Here is a 26,513-nt window from a genome sequence, read left to right as displayed (position 1 = left end):
GACCCCAAAATTGATTTCTGCTTCAAAACCAGAGACCAGTGTATTGTGGGCCAGTGGAGGAAAGGTTTAGACTAGGAAAATTACATTGGGGGCAAGAAGCCCAGTAAAATATTCATAGAGTGAATAAACGAATGGATGAATGGATGATTTAAATAGAGGGTGAATCTCACCTCTGCTTCAAGAGAAGCTAATCTGGAAATTATAAATCGAAGCCTCTGTTTACATGAAAATGCCAACTGATACCTACCCAATCAAACAAGTGCAGAAAATACCAAGATATTCACATCCAAGGAAAGGGTGAATGAGCCTCTAAGCCCAAATGTGAGACCTTTTCATAGAAACACAGAGCAGGTTTGTTAGCTTAAAACAATATTGAGCTGGTGCCACCATTTAGTGGATCAACGACAAATTTTAAAGTACTTCAAATGCGAACCAAGATGGCGGCATAGGTAGACACACTGCGCCTCCTTGCACAACCAGAACTGACAGAGAATCGAACAGCAAGGGGGTCCGACACCAAGGAAATAAAAAATAAACATTCATCCAGACTGGTAGGAGGGACTGGAGACGGGCACTGGGGCGGAGAGGACTCGCGTGGCTGTGGCAGGACCGAGACTGGCGGAGTGTGGGACGAACGGGGCAGGCAGTCCGAGCACTAGCAGACCCTGCGGCCACACATTCGCGCAGATAAACCGAGAGGGCCGGACTCGGAGTGGCGGAGAGTGGGGCAGGCAGAGTGCGGGTAGCACACCGCAGCCCCACATTCGAACATAGATAAACCAGATGAACGGCAGGGAGCGAAGCAGACCACGCAACCCAGGGCTACAGCTCGGGGAAATAAAGCCTCAAACCTTTGATTGAAAACGCCCGTGGGGGTTGGGGCGGCAGCAGGAGAGACTCCCAGCCTCACAGGAGAGGTTGTTGGAGGGACCCACAGGGGCCTAGAGTGTGCACAAGCCCACCCACTCAGGAACCAGCACCAGAGGGGCCCAGTTTGATTGTGGGTAGTGGAGTGAAAGATTGAAATCCGGAGGAGAGTGAAGCGGGCGCCATTGCTCCCTCTGGGCCCCTCCCCCACGTACAGCGTCACAGCACAGCAACCAGAGTTACCCCGCCCCGGGGAACACCTAAGGCTCCGTCCCTTAAAGTAACAGACTCGCCAAGACAAAAAAAGAAAAAAAAATGGCCCAAATGACAGAACACTTCAAAGCTCCAGAAAAAATACAACTAAGTGAGGAAGAGATAGCCAACCTATCGGATGCTCAGTTCAAAGCACTGGTTATCAATATGCTCATAGAATTGGTTGAATCTGTTCGAAAAGTAGATTAAAAAATGAAGCCTATGCTAAGAGAAACAAAGGAAAATGTACAGGGAACCAATAGTGATGCGGAGGAAACTGGGACTCAAATCAATGGTGTGGACCAGAAGGAAGAAAGAAACATCCAACCAGAAAAGAATGAAGAAACAAGAACTCGGAAAAATGAGGAGAGGCTTAGGAACCTCCAGGACATCTTGAAACATTCCAACATCCAAATTATAGGGGTGCCAGGAGAAGAAGAAGAACAAAAAATTGAAAACTTATTTGAACAAATAATGAAGGAGAACTTCCCTAATCTGGCAAAGGAAACAGACTTCCAGGAAGTCCAGGAAGCTCAGAGAGTCCCAAAGAAGCTGGACCCAAGGAGGAACACAACAAGGCACATCATAATTACATTACCCAAGATTAAACACAAGGACCTACATCCAAGATTACTGTATCCAGCAAAGCTATCATTTAGAATGGAAGGGAAGATAAAGTGCTTCTCAGATAAGGTCAAGTTAAAGAAGTTCATCATCACCAAGCCCTTATTATATGAAATGTTAAAGGGAGTTACCTAAGAAAAAGAAGATAAAAAATATGAACAGTGGGAATGACAGCAAACTCACAGTTATTAACGACCACACCTAAAACAAAAACAAAAGAAAACTAAGCAAACAACCAGAACAGAAACAGAACCACAGAAATGGAGATCACATGGAGGGTTATCAATAGGGGATTGGGAGGGGGAGAGGGGGGAAAGGTACAGAGAATAAGTAGCATAAATGGTAGGTAGAAAATAGACAGGGGGAGGGTAAGAATAGTGTAGGAAATGTAGAAGCCAAAGAACTTATATACATGACCCATGGACATGAACTATAGGGGGGGACTGTGGGAGGGAGGGGGTGGGCAGGATGGGGTGGAGTTGGGGGAGGAATGGGACAACTGTAATAGCATAATCAATAAATATATTTTTTAAAAAAAGAAAAAAAAATAAAGTACTTCAAATGCATCACCTCTCACACTTACACAGGAAAGTATTTTAGCTCCATTTTAGAGTTCAGCAAATGGAGGAAGAACAGTTAAGTGACCCACTTACAACCAGGACCCCTGTGATTTTGTTGTTTCCTGGCCTTGACTCACTTTCCTAACCTTGTAGGGGTCCAGTCTTCCAAATGCGAAATGTAGCTGGTGCTATATGCAAGGCACTAGGCAAATGCAAGGGGTCTTAATGTTATTTTAAATTATATTTTAGAAAGAAAGTGAGAAGAATAATGCTATATTTCAAACCCTACTACTCAAAACTTTATGAAATTTCTAAGCAAGTCACAGCAAGTAAGAGAATGGATTCTGGGACTGGGATCCTTCCTCTGCTGCTTCCCTGTGGAATTCTGTGAGAAGACACAGGATGGCCAACTCCTTCCAGTTTGCCCAAGACTTCAAGTTTCAGCACTGAAAGTCCTGAGTCTCTGGAAATCCCTGAGTCCCGGGCAAACAGGAACCATTGGTCATCCTAGACACGTCTTCCTAACCAGCCCCAGGTCCCACTGAAAGCAGAAGGGGACCTCTTAGGAATCAGGTGCTTGAATTAATCCCCACAACACCCTGCAAGGTGTATGCAAGATGCTAATCATCCTCTTATTACAGGTGACGGAAGTGAGACTCAGAGGGGCTTGGACAACTGCCCAAGGTGCTCCCGCTATAAAGTACAGGTCAGAAGGCATGTGTCAGTCCCAGGTACACAATCTCCCTTTACACACGCTTCCGGAAGCACCACCGGCCGGAGGAACCTCTGCGCTACAGTAGCGTCTGTCATGCTAAATGTGGATTGGTCCTCGGGAAGTGAATTTCTCCCCTGAGGACATCCCCAGCTACAATGATGGCAGAGACAAGAAAAGGTTCATTTGGCTAATTTGGTGCAGACAGGACGTGGTTAACATGAGGAAGGATTTCCAGCTGCAGGATGAGACCATCAGGGTCTTTAATTTTGGAGGAGGAGGGTGGGATGCTTGCCTGGAAGTGGGTGGGAGGAGAAGATTCTTCGGGAGCCTGCCTGCCCGCTTTATTATTAGGTTAATTGAAACCATAAAAGCAAACAGATTTGCATTAAAGCCTTGCATAACAGATGGCAACAAGTTTTGAGCATCATAAAAAGAGGATTGAAAGTTATAAACCGTCTTGGGCTCATCTGTGCCAGAGTGCTGAGGAAAAGGCATTGTGGGAGACGGTGGCCTGCACTCCCTATCGCCTGCTCACACCACACAACTTCTGCAATGGGATGGGTTCTTGTCACCAGAGGACACCAGCCCTAGAAATGGTCCCAGCATCTCCCCCTTTGTTCACTCTTAAAGCGTGTTTTTACATCAACTCTCTTTGGGGGAAATGGGGTTTGTGCGTAGCCTTTCCCCATCATACTCCTGCCACCTCTCCCTCCTTTCAGCCTGGCAGTCTCCACATGTCACCAACACCCCAAGTGCCCACCTGTCACTTTCCCCTAGCTGCCTCCCCAGGAGGCCCCAGGCTTCAAACATACTTCTTCCTTCTTTCCTGTCCATTGAATCTGCCACTTCTCATTGCTCACAACTAGCTGACCTAGAGGGACGAGACCCGATGAACTGATCACCATCTCTGTCCACAGTGAACCCCTCTCCTTGAAGCCACTGCGGTCCTCACTTCAGCAGGTGGCCCAGCCTCCCACCCAGCTGAGAATGTGGAACCCTTTAAACATGAAGTGCTAAAGACTCAATGTTGCGGGGTTTTCACCATGTTCAGAGAAAAGGACTCCTTGCTCTGCTGCACCTTGTCCCCAGCTTAACTTGTCATAGCACCTTCTGGACTTGGCTCCATCCATTATTTCTTCTGTCCTGCATTTCCATTTGTCCTTCTCTCCTAGGGTTCTTTTTTCTGCCCACCCACATGCCTGAGGAATCCTCGTTCCATCCTGCCACCCTCTTGCCTGGTCTTTGCCTCAAGCCTGTCCATGGAGCAGAGTGTCCTGCTGCCTCTGCTCTCTTACCTTGTCGCCCCCACTCCTTTGTGGTGCTGCCCGCTGCTCCCCTCTCAGGGTCAAGGGACTGTGTGGGCATCTTCTGCTTGTTCCTGCAACACCTGCTCTGTAATCTGAACATCGCCTTCTCCCTTATATCATTCCAGGTGCACCGATGGAGCGTTTCTTCCCACGTGTGACTGACAGTCTCCTAGGGCTTGATGTGGACCTCTGCTGCCCACCAAGAAAGGTGTTGTCATGGTTACTAAAGTGTGAGTCTACCCTCTAAGACTTTGTGTTCTCTGAGGACAAGGGACCATAGCCTGGTCATCTGAGATTCAGTCCTGGCAGGATAATCATTCTAAAGACCTGTCACCCCACAGAGAGCAGAATAAGAAAAGGACATTGCCATGATAACTCCACGATGATGCGTGCATGAGGAGTCTGAGTAAAGCCTTTGTGCCAGGCTCTTGCCCTCAGGGGGCAGTCAGATCACCTCCACTGACCCATCGTCTACAGACTCCTGAACAGGTCACTCCTTTTGACTAAGCCACTGGAGGCCTTTGTACAAATTCAGTTGTCGAAGATGGGAAAGGAGAAAGGGTGGAAGTGGGCATTCACTGACCTCATACATCACATAAGCCACCTTCCTAGGCACTTTACCTGCATTCATCCTGGTCACCACTGAGGGGGAGATGTTTTAAAGTACACTATTTTACAGAAAAAGAAATACAGGCCAAGAAAAGTTCAATGACTTGCCCACTGGGGACAGAAATAAACCAAGACTGGCTATGTGTGAATAATTGTTGAAAATGGGTGATGGGCACGCAGGGCTTTATTTTACTAATCCCTGTTTTTAATTTAGTTGGAGTTTTTCTGTAATGAGATGAGAAAACAAAAATGTTGCCCAATATTACTCAGCTAATGTATTAGCTACCCATTGCTGTGTAACAAATTACCCCAAATCTCAGCAGCTGAGAAGAACACTTGGTTATTATCTCTCAGTTGCTGTGGGTCAGGATCTGGGCACAGCTGAGCCAGTGTCCCGGTTCAGGGTCTCCCACAAGGCTGAGTGTACTACCCTGGGCTCTGGGCAGCTCAAGCATCAGCTGGAGTGCTATGGATCCATCTGGAAGCTCACACATGTCAGGGGCTCTGACTGTTGGTGGAAATATGGGCTCCCCACCACATGGGGCTCATAGCCTGGCAGCTTGCCTGCTCCTAAGGCAGGGCTCTGACACAGAAGGAGAGCGAGTGCCCAAGATGGAAGTCACAGCCTTTTCCTAACCTCATCCTGGGTGTGGCCTACTCCTACTATATTTTATTCAGGCAAGTGAGTCAGTCAGTTCAGCTCTCACTCCAGGTCAGGCGGTTGGTTACACAGGGCATAGATGGCAGGAGGTGGGATCAGTGGGGCCTGTTCAGAGGCTACCGTCTAAGAAGTAGCTGTGGTAGGCTCTAAACCCTTTTCTGTTTGACACTAAATCCTGTGTTTATCCACAGCTCCCAGTAACCTTGTGGATTCAAGATGGACAGATCCCACCTTAGCTCCAATTAGCTCACCAGATTCACCCAGCAGAAGGCAGGTCTGCAAGGTGGCATGAATCAGAATTATTAACATTTGGTGCTGGTTGGGAACAGGCCCTTAGCATTGTGTGGCTCCGAAGGGGCACCGTTCTCATAGGGGCAATGGAAAGTACCAGATGAGAAACATGAAGACCTCCACTGAGTGGTGCAGTGGGAGCCCTGAGAGACCTAGTCGTGGGAACAGAAGCAGCATAAGAACAATTGGAGAGCTCAGCAAAAGCATGGATTGAAGACAGGAAACCGTGTGATCCTCTTATCCCCAGCCCTTGGCAGAGTGTCCAGCATATGGTAGCTGGTCTTCAGACGTTTGAAGAGGAAATGCAGAAACTGAGAATGGGCAAGGGGTTGGGTGAGGCTCTGAAAGGAGGCAGGTGAGTTAAGAGCAAACTAGAGCCAGATTCACACTGTATTCAGGGTGTGGCCAGTGAAGCCTGGAGGCAGACCCCTGGGGGGAGGGAGGAGATGCCCCAGGAGGGTCTCTGCGGGGGCAGGTCCAGGCCCAGCAGCCATCCCAGGGTCCCAGACTTCCACCTAGCTCCCAGCAGGACAGGGACTGACCCCGGGACAGAGCCTAAGGCTCTGCTGACAAGACCAACAGAGAGCTTTCTACAGGGATCCACAGGGCATGTTTCTTAAAGCCCCAGGTTTGAAGATGTGCCTCAGGGGCTGTCTCAGAAAGTGAGGATGTGCTTGCAACTGGGGTCTCGGGGCCCCTGTATCTCCTTGCACAAGGTCATAGAGCATTGGGTGAGAGTGTGATTGCCTGGGTTCATATTTCAGCTCCATAACTAACCAGCTGTGTGACTTTGGTCAAGTGGCTCAACCCCTCTGTGCTTCCGTTCCTGGTCTATAAAAGAAGCATGATAATGGTACATGTTGCTTAGGGTTTGTGCATGTAAAATACTCTGTACAAATCACTTAGACTGTGCCTGGCACACAGTAAGCATTCAACAAACGTTAGGCATAGCAGCAATGACGTTTATTATTGTATTCTCATTCTTATTGAGGTGATTCACTGTCTCAGGAAGTGTCCTGTCTGCAGGCTGGCATACTGGCCTCCCATGCCTTCTTGGAGTGGCTTCAAGACACCTTTCCCACCTCAAGTGGCCCCAGGAAAGTGGGACCTTCCCCTTTCATCTCACAGAGAAGAGAGGCAGCACATCTCCAGTCCTAGTAGGCACTGGGGAGGGGCGGGGAGGATGAATTTCTTCTTGTTTTTGTCATTTTAACTCTTGCACGCTTTTCCCCTAGGGGTGGGGAGGCTGCAGCAGGGGAGCATCGAGCTCCCAGGAGCCTGTGCAGCTGTGATTAGATGGCTGGGGCCCAGCTGCAGCAGCTGTTAATCCTGACTATTAATTAGAAGATGTGGGGGAGAGTAGAGCCTAGCACTCAGTTAAGTTGGAGCGGCGGCACTCCACCTTCTGCAGCATAATCCCCTTTGAGACTGGGGTGAGCGTGGGCCCAGTGGACACCTGCCATCAAAGACCCAGGTGCCTGTGCTTCCAGAAGCAGCCATTCTTTCCACCAAGATTGCACTTTACAGATTCCCAAGCCCACTCAAACGCTCTGCAGAGGCCTGTGTTTCTATTCCCACTTGGAAGACTAGGAGGGAGGCCTGAAGAGCCTGGGGCATTTGCGGCCATGATAGCAGAGGCCAGGGCTCCCCGGCCATTGCCATCCAGTGCAGGGCTCTGTTGCGAGTGCTGTGAGAATCTGGACAGAGCACGGTTTAGGTTCATCTGGCTCCCAAACCAAAGCGGGCCTCCTGGCACATGGCGGCTGACCTGACAGGCTGGTCCCTGCTGACAGGACTGAGCTGGCCAGGCCTACAGGAGCCTTTCCTCTCCCAGATCCTAGAGGTTCCTGAACACACTCCACAGCCTGGTTGTCGAGATTCCCTAATCTCAGCTCACATAAATTCGACCTCTGACAGCAGCTCCTTACCTGGGCCCATCCCTTCCCAGTTTGTAAAGATAAGCCCAGTTCTTTATTTTTCTAAGTATTTTATTGTTTATGCTATTACAGTTGTCCCACTTTTTCCCCCTTTGCCCCTCTCCACCCAGCCTACCCCCACTTCCATAATCGGTCCCCTCACCGTTGTCCATGTCCATTTGTCCTTCTCACATGTTCTTTGATTAATCCCTTCACCTTCTTTCAATCAGTCCCACCTCCCCGACCCTTCTTACAGCTAGCTGTCAGGCTATTCCATGATTCTGTGCTTCCAGTTCTATTTTGCTCATTAGATTTCTCTTATAAGTGAGATCATATGGTATTTGAAAGCACCGACTGGCTTATTGCACTTAGCATAATAGTCTCCAGTTCTATCTATGCCGTCTCAAAAGGTAGGAGTTCCTTCTTTCTTTCTGTTGTGTAGTATTCCATGGTGTAAGTGTACCACAGTTTTTTTACCACTCATCTACTGATGGGCACTTAAGCTGTTTCCAAATTGTGGCTATTGTAAATAGTGCTGCTATGAACACCATAAAAATCCTAGAGGAAAACAGGCAGTAAAATTTCGGATACCTTGCACAGCAACATTTTTGCTGATATATCTCCTAGGGCAAAGAAAATAAAGGAAAAATAAGCCAATGGGCTACATCAAATTAAAAAAGCCATTATCAAATTGAAAAGGGAACCAAATGGTTTGAGAGAACTATTTGCCAACAATGAGCCCAGTTCTTATCTCATCCTCTCTCCACCATAGCCCTGAGAGCAAGTCAAGCTAGGAATGTGAGTCTCGTGTTCTGAAAGGGGGAAAATTCCTGGAGCTAAGATGTGTTCAGGTCAGATCATCAGAAGGGCAGGGAGGCTTGAGAACCAGGTCTGGACCTCTTCATCTCCACTTCCTTTCTTATCTGTAAGATGCTCCTTCTGTGTGTGCTGCCCTCTCCGCAGGGCTCCCTCTATACACCTCTCCGTCCATCTCTGACTCTGGGGCACTTTCTGCTCCAGGAGTGGGACAGCTGGGAGACCAGCTCCTGGTACTGGCAGGGCCCAGAGGTCACTGGGGCTGTAGCCCTGGGTTCAGTTTTTAGCTGGCTGCTGCACCTTGAGCAGGCCCTTCTCTGGTGCTGCTGTTCATCTAAGAAACAAGGGCATGCATCTGTGGTGGGGCGGAGGGCCCGGGATGTGGGTGAGGGAAGGATGGAGAAGCTATGTGGAACTGCTGATTTCTGGGGTCTCACCATTCACAGGGGGAGTTGAAACAGCTGGTGGGAGCTGAGGCACCTGCAACCGGGGGCTTCTGTTCTCCCTGTTGCCCTTCCCATCTTACCAGGAAGGGCTTCATGGGGCTGACAAGGGAGAATTCAGGAGCTGTCAGGAATTAAGTTCCAGACTGTGAACACTGAATCAGAACACCCAGGCTGGACCTCTGGCTCTGCCACTTGTTGGCTAAGATGTTGATGGTGATGATGATGATTATCTTGATACATTTTGGGATGTTCCCCATCTACAGACTTTATGCTAAGGTTTTATATGCATAACTTCAACTAAACTTCATAGGAAAATAAGAGGTCTGTTTTAAAAGTAAGGAAACAGGCTTGTACAGGTTAAGTAACTTGCCATTCTGTCGGCAAGTGGCACTTCAGGTTTTTCCTCCACCGCTTTGCAATCACCAACCTGTGTGCTCACAGCCAAGTTACACAATCTCTTCAAGACTCATTTTCCTCACTGAGAAATGGGAATGGAACTACCCCCGTGTTTATCGTCAGGGCCTGACCTGAGAGAGCACCCGCGCCCCACAGTGCCTGGTGCGTCTCGGGGCGGGGTCAGTGGCCGGGCCCCTCCTTGGTGTCCAAGGCCTCCATGGCTTCTGTGGAGAAGCGCTGTGGATGCCATGAGGCAGTTTGCACTTCCGGCCACGTTGAACTCAACCTTTATCAGCCCTCCACGGTCCCATCTGCCCGGCTGTAATGAAACAGAAAAGCATTTAGAGGTGATCTAGCCAAAATGTCTCCTTTAACACACAAAGAGTGAGGCACAGAAAAGGCAGGGGTCTGCATGAAATGACGGGGGGTTGTTACAGGCAAAGCAGGAATTTATAGCGACGTCTCTTGCCCTCCAGGCCAGGGTCTTCCAATGACACAACATTAGATATATTGGACCTCAGATTTGATGGCTTTGTATTGCTTTAAATTAACCTCTTTGTTTTGAGTAATTATAAAGTCCCATGCAATTGCAAGAAATAAGAGACATCCCCTGTGCCTTTTGCCCAGTTCCCTAGAACGGGCACCTCGTGTTCAACTGTAGTCCAGGTCGCAGCCAGGGTATTGGCACTGGTGCAGTCGGGATGCAGAGCTTTCCCATCACCAGCGGACCCCTGGCGTCACCCTTTTGTAGCCACACCCACTTCTTTCCAGTGCCCCTCTTAACCCTGGCAGCCACTTACCTATTCTCTATTTCCACAATTTCTTGTTCTTCAACAATATCCTATAATTGAAATAATTCAGTATGTAATCTTCATAGGCGGACTTTTCACTCAGAGCTGATCCTGGGACATTTATGCAGGTCGTCCTGCATCTTGTGTTTGTTGGTTTTGACTGCGGAGCAGTAGCCCCTGAAATGGGTGCGCCCGTTTGTTTAACGGGTTAGTTTACCGGTGGACAGTACCTAGCTGTCTCCGGTTTTTGACTATTATGAACAAAGTGGCTAGAAGTCCACAGAATTTTTCATTTCTCTGGGGTAAACATCCCGGAGTATGGTAGTTGTACGTTTAGTTTTCTTTTAAGAAATTGTCAAACCGTTTTCCAGAGTGGACACACCATTGATTTTACTAATCAGCAATGTATGGGTGACACAGGTTCTCTGCATAATTGTCAATGCTTGTTGCCACCACTTTTCATTTTAGCCATTCTGATGGGTGCACAGCGACCTCTCATCGCGGTGTCATTTGCATGTCATTTGCATTTCCTAAGGGCTGCTGATGTTGAACATCCCGCGTGCTTCTGTACCACCTGCAAACCCTCCTCAGTGGACTGTCTCTTCATGTTGCCCATCTTCTAATTTGATTGTTTATTTTTTTTACTGTTGAGTTTTGAGAGTTCTTTATTTAATCTAGATACAATTCCATTGTTGTATATATAGCTTGCAAATATTTTTCCGAGCTCTATAGCTTACTTTTTTATTCTCCTAACAGGGTCTATTACAGAAGAAAAGTTGTTCATTCATGAGGTTTAATTTATTAATTTTCTCTTTTATGCATTGTGCATTTCCTACAGCCTGAGAACTTTCTGCCTAGCCTTAAATGACGAAGATTTTATATTTTTCTAAAAGATGTGTAGTTTTAGTTTTACATAGAAGCCTGTGATCCATTTTAAGTTCATTTTTGTATAAGATATGAAACTTCGGTGAAGGTCTGTTTTTGTTTTTGTTTATGCCTGTAAAAGTCCAATTGTTCCAGCACCATTTGTTAAAAAGATGGTCTTACCCCCATTGAATTGTTTTTGTACCTTGCTTGGAGATCGGTTAGCTATAGTTACGTCAGGCAGTTTCTGCATCCTCTGTTCTGTCTCATTTATCTGTGTGTCTGCCCTGCCACACAATCTCGGTCACTATAGCTACATAACCGAGTCTTCAACTTAAATACACTGACTCCTCTCAATGTAGTCTTCTTTTTCAAAAATTTTTTAGCTACTGTAGCTCTTTTTCTTTCCCATGCAAAATTTATAACAATCATACCTATAACTATAAAAAAAAACCTCATTAGAATTTTGGTAAAAAGTAATTAAACCTAAATATCAATTTGAGGAGAATTAACATGTTTTGTGGACTCTTCCAGTCTATAAATTCTGTGTATCTCTCCATTGATTTAGGACTTTTAAAATTGTATTTCATTAACATTTTGTAGTTTTCAGCATATTAGTCCTGTGCATATTTTTCTAGATTTACACCTAAGTGTTTGATGTTTTTTGAGTAATCATAAGTGGTATTGTATTTTTTAAATCTTGATGTTCATGTGTTTATGACAGTATATGGAAATACAATTTATATGTCTACCTTGAATCCAGCACATTTCCTGAACTCACTTATGAAAGTTCTATGAGAGGGTTTTTTTTTTGTTTGAAGTTTTCTGTGTAGACAATCACGTCATCTGCAAACAAGGTCACTCTTCTCTCTGATCTGTGTGTCTCTATTTTCTCTTCTTGCCTACTGCACTGGCTAGAAATAAGAGCAGACATCCTTGCCTTATTCCCAGTCTCAGGGAGAAAGCATTCAGTCCTTCCCCATTAAACATAACATACCTTCCAGGTTTTCATAGATATTCTTTATAAAAGTTAAGAAAGTTTTCTTCTAGTCTTAATTTTCTGTGAGATTTTATCATAGGCATTTAATTTTGTCAAATGCTTTTTCTACTTCCATTTCTGTGATTATGTGATTTTTCTTCCTCAGCTGGTTAATAAGTATGTGGCATCCCTGGAATATGCCTTATTTGGCCATGCTGTATGCATGTTTAATAGATTGCTGAATTCTATCTGTTACTATTTTTGTTAAGGATTTTTGAATCAATATTCAAGATACTGATATGTAGTTTTCTTTATCTCTTTCTGTCTGTCTGTCTTTCTTTTTCTTTCACACCATCTTTGTCTGATTTTGATAGCTATCAAGGTATTATCAAGCTAGTATCATGGTGTTACTGGCTTAATAAAATGAACTAGAGAGTCTTCTTCCTCTTATTTTCTAGAAGTGATATGTAGAATTGATTTTATTTCTTTCTTAAATATCCGGTAGAATTTTCCAGTAAAACCTCGGGGTCTGGAGATTTCAGAAATTATAAAATTATAAATTTGATTTCCTTAATAGTTATTCAAATTTTCTTAATAGGTTATTCAGATTTCCTATTTTACATTGGATGTGCAGTTGTACTTCCTGCTTTTTTGAGAAACCAGTTACTTTCATGTAGATCATTAAATTGACGTGTGCAGAGTTGCTTACAGTTTTCCGCCACTGTTTTTCTTTTTTGTGTGTGTCCATGGAGTCTCTAGTGCTGTGTTCTGTTTGATTCAGATATTAGTTCTTTGAGTCTTCTCTCTTTTGTTCTTTTTCAGTCTTGCTGAAGGTTTGTCAAGTTTATTCATTTCAAAGAATCGGCTTTGTTTCACTGGTTTTATTTTTTCTGTTTTTTAACTTCATTGATTTCTACTCTTTGTTATTTGTTCCTTCTTCTTGCCCTGGGATTATTTTTCTCTCCTGTTTCTAAATTCTTGGATGAGTGCTTGGATTATTGATTTGAAAATTTTCCTCTTTTCTAATGTCCATATTTACTGCTATCAATTCTCTTCTCTGCACTGCTTCAGCTGTGTCACATGAAGTTTGATATGTTGTATTCTGGCTTTCCTTCAATTCAATGTATTTTTATTTACGTTGATAGTTTCTCTTTGGTCCATGAGTTATGTAGAAGTGTACTGTTTAATTTCCCAGTGTTTGGAGATATTTTGCTTATCTTCTTGCTTTTTACTTTTAGTATGATTACATTGTGATAGGAGAACATATTCTCTATGATTGCAATTTTTAAAAATATGTTGAAGTTTGTTTTATTACCCAGGATATGGTCTATATTGGCACATATACATGCGAACTTGAAAAGAATGTGTGCTTTGCTGTTGGTGCGAGGTTTTATATAAATATTGGTTAGAATTTTTGATTGATCGTATTGTTGAGTTCTTCTTCATCGTTGCTGATTTCCTACCTAGTTGTTTTCTTTTTACCAGTTGCTGGCAGAGGGACTTTGAAGTCCCAGACTGTAATTGTGGGTTTGCCTGTGTCTCCTTTCAGTTCTATCTGTTTTTACTTCACATATTTTGCAGCCCCATTCTTGGCAGATATATATGTAGCATTAGTGTGTCTTTGCTAAGGTCTGACTGTTCCCATCCCTCAAAATTCACATGTTGGAATTCTAGCAACCAGTGATATCAGACTATGAGGACTTTGGGGGCAATTGGGTCATGGGGGTCAGCCCTTATGAATAGAATTAGTGATTTTATCCCTTTCACCCTGTGAGGACACAGCAAAGTCTACAATCCAGAAGAGACCCTCACCCAACCAGCTACCACCCCGATCTCAGAATTCCAGTCCCAGAACTATAAGGAATAAACTACTGTTCTTTGTAAGACACCTAGTCTGTGGTATTTTGTTATGACAGCTTGAATGAACTAAAACAGTTTTCTTGGATAACTGATCCTTTCATCATTATATAATGTCCTACATCATATATATGTAAAGTCCTTCTATGTCTCTGGTAACTTTTTTTCTCTGAATTCTACTTTATTGAATATTAATATAGCCACCCCTGTCCTCTTCTAATTTATGTTTGCATGATATTCATTTCTCCATTCTTTTATATTCCACCTTCCTATGTAGTTATATTCAAGGTGAGGTTTTTTTTTTTAATCTTCACCAGAGGATATGTTTTTATTGATTTTAGAGAGGAAGGGGTAGGAGAAGGAGAGAGAGAGAAACATTGATGTGAGAGAGAAACTTCGATCATTACCTCCTGTACACGCCCTGCCTGGGGATCAAACACCCAACCTAGGTGTGTGCCCTGACCTGGAAGTGAACCCACAAACTTTTGGTGCCCTGGACAATGCTTCAACCGACTGAGCCACCCGGCCAGGGCTCAAGGTGAGTTTTTATAGACAATAATAGCTGGGTCATAATTTAATACACTTTTTCAATCTCTGTCTTTTAACTGTTATATTTACACCATTTTCATTTTATGTAATTAGTGAAATGCTAGAGTTTAAGCCTGCAATTTTATTATTTGTTTTCTGTTTGTCATCTGTTTGAATTTATTCTGTTCTTCCTGATTTCTTGTTTGATAATTGAACATGGTTTAGAATTTCATTTTGATTTGCCTATAATGTTTTGAGTGTATCTCTTTGTGTAGGTTTTTTTTGTGTGATAGTCCTGGATGTGTAGAAATGACATCACAGTTTACTGGCATGTTCATTTTACCATAAATGAAGAAACATTACCCTTCCTTACATTCCTGCACCTCCTTTTTAAATAATATAATTGTTTTAAGTATTTTATCTACATATATTTAGGATTTGTGCTACATACATTAGGCAGTGCTCTACTTTTTAATTCAATCATCAAACATAATTCAGAAAGCATAAGAGACTGGAAGTCTGTTAAATTTACCCATATTTTCACTCAACATGTTTTTTCTTCCTTCCTGAGGTCCCAAGTTTCCTTATTTCATTGTTTCCTTCTGGTTGTAGAATTTTCTGTAGCCATTCTTTTAGGCTAGTTCTGCTGGCACCAAATTCTCTTAGTTTTACTTCATCTTAGACTGTCTTGATTTTATCTTCATTCCTGAAGGCTATTTTTGTTGGATATGGGATTCTGCATTGACAGTTTTTTTCCCCCCAGTACTTGAAAATGTATCACTTCCTTTTTGCTTCTTCCTCATGAGAAATCTGATGGCATTTACGTATATATCTCCTCTGAGTAAGCCATTGTTCCCCTTTCACTGCTTTCGAGGTTTGTCTTTGGTGTTCAGTTGGTCATCTATGATGTATGTATTGTAACATGAATTTTTAGAGGGGTTTCTTCTTTTTAGAGTTCACTTTGCTTCTTGAACTTGCAGGTTTATGTTTTGTGCTAAATACAGTACATTCTCAGCCACTCTTATTTTGAGGACTTCTTTGGCCCTGCCTTCCTTCTGCTGTCCTTCCTGGCTTCCCATGAATTAAATGTTAAATTGTTGCCGTAGTTCCCAGAGTCCCTCAGTATCTGTCTCACCCCCGGGATGTTTTTCTTTCTGTTGTTCAGGTTGGGTGATTTCTAATGTTTTATCTTCCAATTAATGGACCTTTCTTCTTCTCCTTGCATTCTTCTTTTTAGCCTATTCGTTTGGTTTATTTCAACTATATTTCTTAGTGCAAAAATTTTTAATTTGATTTTTCTTTACAGCTCTATGCTGAGACTTTCTATTTTTCATTTGTTCCAAGTGTTCTAATAATTGCTTATTGAAGCATTTTTATAATGACTACTTCAACATTTTTGTCAGATATTTCTACCATCTCTGTCATATTTGGTGTTAGCACCTATTGATTGCCTTTTTTCATTCAGACTGAGATCTTCCTGGTTCTTGGTATGACGGTTGATTTTCTACCAAAACCCATTTGGGGTATGATGTTACAAAGCACTGGGTTTAACTTAAACTTTACGCTTCAGCTAGCTTCCTTTAATGCCACCCAGGCAGGGGAAAGGGTGTGCCATCTTATCACTGCCAGGTGAAAGTAGAAGTTCAGGCTCTACTTTGGCCTCTGTTAACACCTCAGAATGATGTACCTTGTTACAGGAAGCTCCCATCCCTGCTAGGCCCCCACCAGCTGGTTGGGGGAGGTTGGAGTGTGTCATTACCTTCCCTTCATGGTTTACATCGACACTCAGTCTGCACGGTGGGGTGGAGCATGCTCTTGGCAGAGCACATTGGGACGAAGGCCCAGCCCCCTCCTTGGTCTTTTCTGACAGTGTGCTGGCAGAGAAGTTGGGGCTCTTCCATGTCCCTCAACAAGATGAGAAGTCTAGGCTTCCCGCTCTGCTTCTGCTGGCATGGGCAGGAGTGAGGCCACAGAGTTTTCTAGGGTTTGGCTGAAGTGGAACCATTGTTTTCTAAAAGTTTGCTGTCTTTCTAGGTTGTGCCTTTCCTAGTGTTTGGCTAAAGAAAGAAGGTTTTCATTTGAGAGTGTTTTTTTAAATTTGTGTTTTGTTTTTATTGTCACACACATTGACATTTCCAGGTTGCTGGTTTCTTCTGCTCCATGTTGGGAATGTTTGAGGCAAAAAATAAAATCCAGGGACCGCCCCCCCCTACCACATTGTTCCTTGGGTTCAAAGGTCCCTAGCAAATTTATCTTCTTCTTGCCATCTTTCAGAGTTTCCTCATGTCTGTTCTATGTATAATGACCAGTGATTTTAGTTGTACTTTGTGGGAGGAATAAGGAAAAGTATCTCCAGTCCATGAAAATTCCAGACATACCTTGTTTGTTTTTTTGTTTGCTTGTTTTCATGGGAGAATCCATTTAGGCAGCCAACTCCCGAAGGAAGACTGTGGAAGGTACGTGAAACAGTGGCGGAAAATGTGGAACTGCGTCTCTCAATCTAGCAACTTTTCAGATGGCCTCTCCAGTAGGATGGTCTAACTGGCGTATGAGTTGTCTGTAAACCCACTCTGAAACTCCAGGTGAAGTTTTGTCATTCATTCATATATGCATTTGTGTGTAGAGGGGAGAAATTTTCAATTGATTTTCAAAGGGTATGTGACCCTTCAAATGTAAGACTGCTTTGGGAAGTCTAAATGTTACCTTTTGCTCAGAACACCATCCTAATGCTTCCTATTCAGACCCACTTTGCATTTTTTTTATATTGTGCTTTGGCATTTTGCCACCGAGAGGCTCAGATGAATAGTCCCACAAATGTCACCACTGGGTACTTCTGAGAACATGACCCTTCACAGCCTGGCGTCTTCATGAACTCCCATGGGAGAAATCCCTCTTAGGCTTCCTCATCAGGAAGAACTGTTCTGTTATTCTGCTGACAGCAGCGTTCTTTTTAATTTTCCCCCCACCATGGACCACTGGCTCTTGTGCCTGTGTCCTGTGCTGCCTTCGTCTGGCTGTGGGGAGGCCGGCGTCACACTTTGGAGCTGTGCATGGCAGTAGGCTGGGTTTACGTCACATCGGATGGTCTGTGAGTTCATCTTCCCCTTTACTTTTACTCCCATGTTTTCCTCTCTTTTTCTTCCCAACCCAATGACTCCCTTGAATATTTATTTCATTCTTTTATACTGTGGGAAGTGTATAAGCAGCCTCAAATACATATGGTAAGAGGTAAGGCTAGATATATAGACAGACAGACAGACAGACTAACTCCTCCAGGGAGCTGGGGTCCCCCTGGCCCAGATAGCATGGCCTCAACAGCAGTATGGGCTGCTCCTGCCCGGCCATCTGCTCCAGCTGGCTGGCTCTTCGCTGCTGCATGTGGATGCAGGGAGAGTGCTTGTTTCCAGGATGATGTCCAGCCTCACCCCATATACCTCCAGTGGGCACAGTGAGGGTGGGAGGAAGAGAGCCCTCTTTAAGGGATAGAGTGAGTGATAAGACCTGGAGCCCCATCCCCATCTCTTCCTGCCTGTATGACCTGCGTGTGGTTTCCTGTTCACCCTACTAGCCAGAGACCCTCCTTAGAAAGTAGGTTCTAAATACACCAACAGAAGGGAGAAAGTCTTCCCCTTCCCATGTTCCCTCCAGGCTAGGGCTCTCCCAAGGAACCATTTTCCATGCCCCCTTCACTCCTACCCCGCCTCCCTGTGAGTCCGAGGGCAATGCAGGCAAGAGCTGTGGGGCTTCTGGGAAACTGGGCTGCCTGCGCAGTGGTAGGAGGTCAGCTGGGGCTCCAGTCGAGGCTTCCTAGTCATCCAGGAAAGCCACGGAGACCTTGACAACCTGCATATGCTCTTCCTAGTGTCTACACTTCGGGTCTTCTGCAGCGGAATGGAGAGAGTAAAATGTTAACTTCCTCCCCGGGTTGCAGAGGACCTGTAATCTCAGCTGTAATCCTTGCAGGTGAGGATTACATTAGATCATGAAGGTAAAATAGGCTGTGTAAGCTAAGTGTTGTAAGATGCTGGCCGAAGTTATTACATCCTTAGCATCCCCGAACACCCCATTTCTTTCCCACCTCGGGGGTCTCAGCTCCACAGTGCCTCCCTCTCCTGGTCTCATCTTAGTGTTTCCTGTGACCCCAGGTGGGTTGTGGGGAGAGCTCAGCTCTCTTCCATTTCATTTTGTTGTGTACGGCCTTAAAGAAGTGAACTAGCGGTTTTCAAACTATAGCGAACGTAAGACACACCAAAGGCGTGTGTGAGGATACAAACTCCTAACCTCACCCCATTTCTAACAGGCACCGCAGCGACACAGATGTTCGTGATCTGACTGCTCGGCCCCTCGCTGAGAGGACAAGATGCCGTGGGGAGGGACTGCGTATCTGTGTATAATTTGCTAGGGCTACCATAACAAAGCACCACAGACCGGGTGGCTGAAACAACAGACATTTATTTTCTCCCAGTTCTGGAGGCTGGGAGTCCAAGATCAAAGTGTTGGTAGGGTTGGTTCCTCCTGAGGGTCACGAGGGAGGGGTCCGCTCCGAACCTCCCTCTTTGTTGTAGATGGCCACCTTCTCCCTGTGTCTGCACATTCTCCCCCCTCTGTCCATGTGCCTGTGTCCCAATTTCCCCTTTTTATAAGGACCCCAGCACCCTTGGATTAGGGCCTAATCTAAAATCCTCATTTTAACTTCATTCCCTCTTTATAGACCCTATCTCCAAATATGGCCACATTCCGAGTTGTTGGGAGTCAGGACTTGGACGTGTGAATTTGGGAGGTGACACAGCTGAGCCCATGGTGGTTAGACACCTCAGGCACCATTTCTGACAAACTTGGGGACAAAGAGACAGGACTGCTGTTCCATTGGGATTGAGTCCAGCTGAATGTAACAGAAAACCCACAGTGGTAACCTACCCAAATACAGACCGTTTTCTCACCTGACAGGAAGACTAGGATGGCCACCGAGGGCTGCTCCAGCAGCTCCACGCGGCCGCGTGGGAGCCAGGCTCCTGTGTCCTGCTGCCCTGCCATTTCTTCAAGCGCAGCACCACACAGGCTGCATCCCCAGGTACCTCTCGTCCCCTGGTCAGGAAGAATGAGGGAAAAGGTATGTGTCGGCCCAGCCGGCCATTGTGCACATGTGCGTGTGTACACATATGTGTGCACGCGCCATGTGTAACACAGCAGCCTTTCTGAAAATGCAGCTATGAGTGGTCACTTCCACCTTGTTGGTCAAAACTGGTTCCCCTGTGCAGGCCAGGCAGGGGGAGCAATATGTCAGGGAAGTCAGTAACTAACTGAGGGCTTGCAGCGGGCAAGGTAGACAAGGTCAAGTGTTAAACTCAGGAAAGAAACAGACAGACAGAACAATACTAGCAGACAAAAGAAATAGGGTGGGGCCCCAGGTAAGAGGTGTAAGCAATCTGCTTGCCTCCTAAAAAAAACGCAGCAGGGTAAGTGGAGCTTGGCAATGGTGGGGGGGGCACTGGGAGGAGGGGCTGCTCCTGTGCACCAGAGCCAGGACCAGGACTCTCCCAAGTGTGGGGCTAGATTCATGTTCCTACGCAGAAGCCGTTAGCACCCTTGGCCAGGGTGTGGCTGCCAGCACCAGCTCCAGCTGCGTCAGGCGTGGTTGCATAGTTGCCCCTCACCTGGGCCCCCGATGTGCAAGAAAGACACCAGCAGTGCTCCGGTGCCTCCGGGGTTAGTCCCTGGAGTGCCTGCCCCCAGGAGATCATGTGAGACAGGAAGAAGCCGGGCGCCCACGCACTGCACAGGCAGTCTCTTTCCCACCGTGCTCCGGGCCGAGAGGAGAGAGAGATGATGCCTTGATGGGTTCCGGCCTAGAAGTGCCCTGTGAGGATATTCTGTGCCAGGCACAGCCTTCTCGTCAGGCACAGCCTCCTCGTCAGGCATCGCGCAGCTGCTGCTGGCCTCTGTGTGATGTTTGGGCAGCAAGAGAATGAGAGGCACCTGTGAGCTGACTCCACCGAGAGGCTCTGCTCTGAGGCCGCACCAGGGGCTGTGTCCTCCTAGGGTGCCATTTCTCTCAGGCTGCAGGCCCAGAATCCTACCCACCACCCACCACCCCACAAGAAGGTTGTTGTCTCAGGTCTAAACATGCCTCTTCCATCCATCCACCAACTCCCTGAAAGCTGCAAAGAAAGGTGGGAAGACATGGGTCAGCATGCCAGACAGTCCCTCACTAGTGCTTCAAGTCCAGGGAGACTTGGCCCCGGCCTGGGCACCATCATTGCTGGCACAAGAGCCTTATTATCTACCAGGTGGGCCCTGGGATGTGAGCTTCCAGGGCAGCATGTGATCTTGTGGCAAAGACTGATGTGCAAACATTGTGTATATGAACAGAAAGGGGCCAGCTGGTGGACAGAGCCAGGGAGTCTGAGCTCTTCGGCCCCCCGGGAAAGAGCCCACCCCTGTGCCTTCTTCTCACTGGGCGCCTTCGACACCTCCTTCAAGCTCCCAGACACTTTCCTTCTTTTCCTCACGGGATTCTAGCCCACACCCTTTCTCTGACAGTTCCCAAAGGAAGTGGAGAGTGGAGGGATGCGCAGGGGGCTCACACAGGCTACCAGATTGGACATGCTCTGTGAGCTCAGGGATGAGTCAGGTAACAGGTACGCAGAAGTCTCCGATAAAAGGTGATGAGCACCAATCAAAGGGCACCACCAAGCCTCTGCGGGAGACAAGCTTCTCCCCTCTGGAGGGCCCTCTACAGGCAGTGGGGCCCCAGCTCTCAGGCTACCCTCCAGCTCAGAGCTCACACTCAGGCAGTGGGAGGAGCTGGAATACTGGGGAGGGGAGGCCCAGCCCCTGGGTCTGAAAGGGGGTCAGACACTGAGCACCACCAGAATGGGGAACCAAGTCAGGTTGAAAAGAACTGCCTCCTTCTCAGGATTTTCCCCAAAACCTCAAAGGCTCAGATGTGAGTCAGGGGTCTCCTAATGCCTCCAGGGTCAAGGCAAGTCAAAAAAATAAAAAATAAGAGAATAAAGAAAGCCAGGCTTAAGGAAAATCTGTAAGAGCACTCTTTTTGGAAAGTAAGCAGAAACATAGTTTTACTTGCTTCAAGAAATGCATTCTTCCCCTTTATGGAAATAGTAGGTCTCTGGATCTATTTTTGTTTTGCTACTTTTCATAGATTTGTGGTACAGAGATACAGTCATCCCCCATAAGAAAAACAAGTGCATGTGTGTGGTTTTTTTAAAAAAAAATGGCAGTCACGTTGGGCCTCCCTCCAGAGGTGTTGGGGGCTGTGGAAACTGCAGAGTGGGCCTCCGGCCTGTTTAACAGGAGGTGGCTGCTCCTTCCCCAGCCCTGAAATTGTGGTCCTGTTCAGTGTTGACCCAATGGTGTCACACCTTCAGGGTTTTGGAAAGAAATCAAAATCTGGATTTTGTATTGTAACATATCAGAATAGTTAAATATTGGCTTAAAAAATGAAACCCAAATAAAATGCATCAGGAGGCTGTCAGCCTATGACTTCTGACCCTGGCGGAGGCGGTGGCACCTGCTCTGAGGAACTGGGGAACGACCGGTCCAGGCGGCTGACACTGATCACTGGTTGGCCCTGAAAGAGCAGAGTGCATAGATATCTAGATCCTATGGCCTCCGTCACTTACACATTCAAAAGGCATGACTTGCTGCAGGTGCCACTCACATGCTCCACTTGGCTAGGCGGGATCGACAGGTGCCTGCAGGTGCCGGCTGCCTGGAGTCCACTAGAATTTCCCAAGTGTGTGTAAGGCTTGCGTGGGGAAAAGTAAAACCTCAAGGCATTAGGCTGAGTTTCTCCATTTTCCAATACACTGTGCATGCTATCCCCTTAGGAATCAATGCTCATGAATTCATTAAGTCCCGGAGACTGTGAGATTTGCTGGGAAACAAACAAAACAAAACAAAACAAAACAAAAAGAGGGCTCCAACCAGAACATAAATTGCAATGTCGAAAAACTTTCGTAATTCAATTTTCCAGAGAATACAAAGAGGATGGACGTGACTGCAGCCTCAGAGCACTAATAATCGGATGCAGATGAGCTAGGAGGGTGTTCACACTCAGGGGGTGAGTGGGAAGCGGACACGGCAGCCTGCAGTCTGGAGGAAAGGGCATCCCTGTCCACTCTGTATCTGTAGCAAAGCCGATAAGAGCAAAGTGAAATAAGTGCTTTGGCTATTAATTACTGATTTAATATTAAAGTCCAGATTTCCCACAGCTGAGATCCAGCCTGGCTAATTGAACAGTGAAGAGACTCCGTGTGTGCGCATGCACTGTGACTGTTGTGGCGTCCAGCCACTTTTGCAAGCAGCTGAGCGAACTTCCCTCTGCTGGCTCAGTCTGTGTCCGCACAGGCAGCCCAGCGTGCTCGTTTACACTAAAGATTCATTAGATCAGTCAAACAACTTTTTTTTTTTATCCCGGGGCAATTGAATTGAGTAGATAAATTAAATCCGTATTTTGACTCAATGTAAGATTATCCATCCCTTCTCTTAAGGACTATTTTCGAATTTGTCTCCAGGAGGACACAATACTGGAGGTCCTTGGAGGACCTGTGGGTGTCCCCTGTGCCTGGCAGTTCACACTGAGGAGCTGGGGCTTGAGGACAGTTCTCCCCGCCCTGCCCTCCCCACAACTCTGCACCCTGGGCACCAACCCTTGAGGCGGGGTTGGGGGGAGGTGGGGGAGAAAGACCCAAGCCTGGCAGAGACCTAGAGGGCCATACTCTCATTATATGCCTCGGGAACTCAGGCCCAGAGGGAGAGAGGGCCCAACACCATCTGCTCAGCCCCAGCATTTGTGATTTCAAGTTTTCAGTGCTACTGCAAAGACTGTCCCTGCCACGCGCCCCCTGGGCTCTTCAGGGGCACATCCTCTCTGGGTTGAATGTTTGACCTTTGGCCCCTGTAGGTCTCCCCTAGTCTTTGCAGAATCTGAATGTCTATATTTCATGACCAGCAGCTATCCATGAGGGCGGCCTTCACAGCAGCTAGAATGCAGTGCCATCTGGAGAGTGAGGGGTGGGCTCCATTCCCCCATGAGGCTCCACGAGGCAATGGGGGTGCACCCTGGAGTCCTTTAGAGGAGAAGGAACTGGCTGGCTACTGCCGAAGAAAGGAGGAGTTTTATGCACCCCTGTCCAGTGATGCCTCCTGTGTCCCTCACAGCTCCACCCGCCCCTTCCCTGGCCGCCTCAGCCCCCCCTGCTGTATAAAATATATATATACATATATATAAAATATATATATATACACACACACACACATACATACAGGGGTGGGTGAAAGAAGGTTTGTTTACGAGTATGTGAAACACAGTTTATAAAGCTATTGCAATAATCATGACCTGCATGTATTTTTCCACGTGAAGGACTGTAAACCCACTTTTGCCCACCCCTGTATGTATATGCAGATGTATATGTGCATGTCTGTGTTTATATTCTCCCCACCTGAGGGACACTGATGGACATGACCACATCAGACTTTTATATATATATGTAAAATAAGATACAGGTACTAGCATCAGACTTGGTTTGAGTCCCAGCTCCAGCACTTCCTAGTTGGATGACCTCGGCAAGTTTTACCTAGTGGCTGGGTGTCTCTGTTTCCTTATACATAACGTGGGAAATAATAATATTCTTTGTTGCTGTGAGTGTTAAATGAGATAATATAGCTAATCACTGTATCGTACACCTGAAACTAACATAATGATATATGTCAACTCCAACTGGAAAAAATAAATAAAATAAAAATATAGCAACAGAAAAATAAAGACACAATTTCAGTGAAAACATGAGACAGCACATGTGAAACACTTAGGCTGCTGGCTGGCGCATCATAAGCGCTCCGTAAACATTCATTGCTAAGGTTTTTGGTGTATTGTCTCCTCCAGAAGCATCTTCATTTTAGAAGGTCACCTGTTTGCGTATGCTTGGCTATCCGGCACCATCAGGAGGCATTCATTTTTTAGGATAGACCTATGGGAGCACCCCCGACATCCTCCTATGCTGGACCCTGCTGGCCACTTCACCCATGCATAAAGCCAGGCCAGTGCCACAGTTCGGCCAGCTTTGTGAATCACAAACAAAGAGATCTGAGAGAGAGAGAGAGAGAGAGAGAGAGAGAGAGAGAGAGAGAGAGAGAGAAAGAGAGAGAGAGAGAGAGAAAGAGAGAGAGAGAGAGAGAGAGAGAGAGAGAGAGAAAGAGAGGCCCCACAGTGACAGCAGCTTGGCTGGGAGTTAGGATGAAACTGGAAGCTGCCAAGGTTTTCAGGCTCCTGGAACTGCACCCCCTCCCATGATGTTTTCAGCCCTAAGCAGTTCTATTTTCCAGCATTGGCTTCGGCCTGACATTTGAAGGATGAGCTATTAACGATACTAAATTAATAACGGTTATAGAGTATATTTGAGAAGATCATAAAAAAATCAGTAATGTCATCATGTCAAGCAAAGTTTCTGATGGGCTTTTTTAATTATGCATGTCTTTTATTCTACTCCATTCCAACATTGATCCGGAGCTTTCATGGGGACATCCATCTACCTGACCACATCGGAATCCTTAATTATGCACGGCCAGCAATATATCTAGTTCTACGGGAAGTCCCCGTGGATTTGCCGTCGTTGAGGTGGAATCTGGCTGCTCACCTCCTGTCCCTCTGCCCAGACCAGCCCAGGCCAGCCCTGAGCACTCAGCAACAAGCAGCTCTATTTGGCTTTGACTCACACTGATGCCCAGGCTGAGAGTCCAGGGAAGCTGAATTTGTCCCAGTGTATGTGCCCTTTGGGAAGGACCAGAAGGGGCTGATGAAAGTAGACAGACCTTAGAGAGGGTGAGGCCTCCTCTGCAGGACCCTGGAGCTGGGTGGCCCCAAGAAGTCTTTCACACTGGACTTCAGCTTGCGCCCTGATACAACAGGCTCTGCAGAGGTTTCATTGGGCCATGTGTGGAGGATAAAGTTCAAATCACACACACACACAAATCTGCTACAGAGCAATAGAATTAGGGAACTGCAAAGCAACAAAGAAAATACCAACGCTGGTGGTGTCAGTCATAAAATGAGATGGTCAATCTTGGCTGGCGAGCCCAGTGAGGAGAAATGAGTGATCAATGCTTCCCAGTGCTGAGAGGGGCTGACTCAGCAGCCGAGTTTCATCGCATAAGGAAGAAAGAGCTACAATGTCATTGCTCTGAATGAAGACTTCATGGGGCAACTGCTGAAGGCTGTCAAGTGGATAGGGAGGGAGGCTGGAGTAGAACAGGTCAAGGTGGCCATGTGAGTAGCTCCGACACTCTTCTCTCTGCCCTCCCTTCCTTTCCATAGGCAGGAAAAGCAAGATCTCATAACCTGTCCCACCCTGCCCCTCTGTCTCATTTCCTCCTATCTCTTTCCTTTCTCTCTGCTTCCCCAACTCCTCTCTTGTCCCCTTTCTCTCTTCCTCCAGCCCAGGCACTGTCTGTGAAATTTTATTCAACAGCCACTGGTGAGATTTCTGACTTTGTACTCTGGAGAGTGGGATTCGCTGCTGTTGGGGAGCATGTGGCCCAATTAGGACAGACAGGACCCACACAGGGGACTGGGGCTGGGACCTCACCTGCTTGCACATAGCAGGCACCTGACTCATGGGGGCACCTGCCTGAAATGACTTTTGCCTAAAAACCCAAGGGTCTCCCTTAAGAAATGATCTGGAGGCTTTGGGAATTGACAACTAACTCTAATAGCTGGGTTCAGACTCCAACAGGGAGGAGGAGAAGATGAGCTGTCCTCCCAGAGTGCCCTCTTGATAGGTAGGGAGCTAACGATAAACAGAGAAATAGTGGGAAGCCCAGAGGTCTGCCTGGGACATAAGCCAATTGACTGGAAGGAGGGAAGGAGGAAGGGATGCTTTTGGTGGGCGTGGTACCATGAGGAGCCACTCAAATGTTCTCACTTAAGTCCAGCGTCAACTCACCTCTAGCTCCTAAAATAGAAACTCAATATATTTTTGTAAGTAAAAGAATGCATGCGTGAAAGTCTGCCTTG

The sequence above is a fragment of the Desmodus rotundus genome, chromosome 9, assembly GCF_022682495.2.
Source record: "Desmodus rotundus isolate HL8 chromosome 9, HLdesRot8A.1, whole genome shotgun sequence".
Lineage (NCBI taxonomy): Eukaryota > Metazoa > Chordata > Mammalia > Chiroptera > Phyllostomidae > Desmodus > Desmodus rotundus.
The sequence above is the reverse complement of the archived record's forward strand: the minus strand, read 5'-3'. Positions refer to the sequence as shown.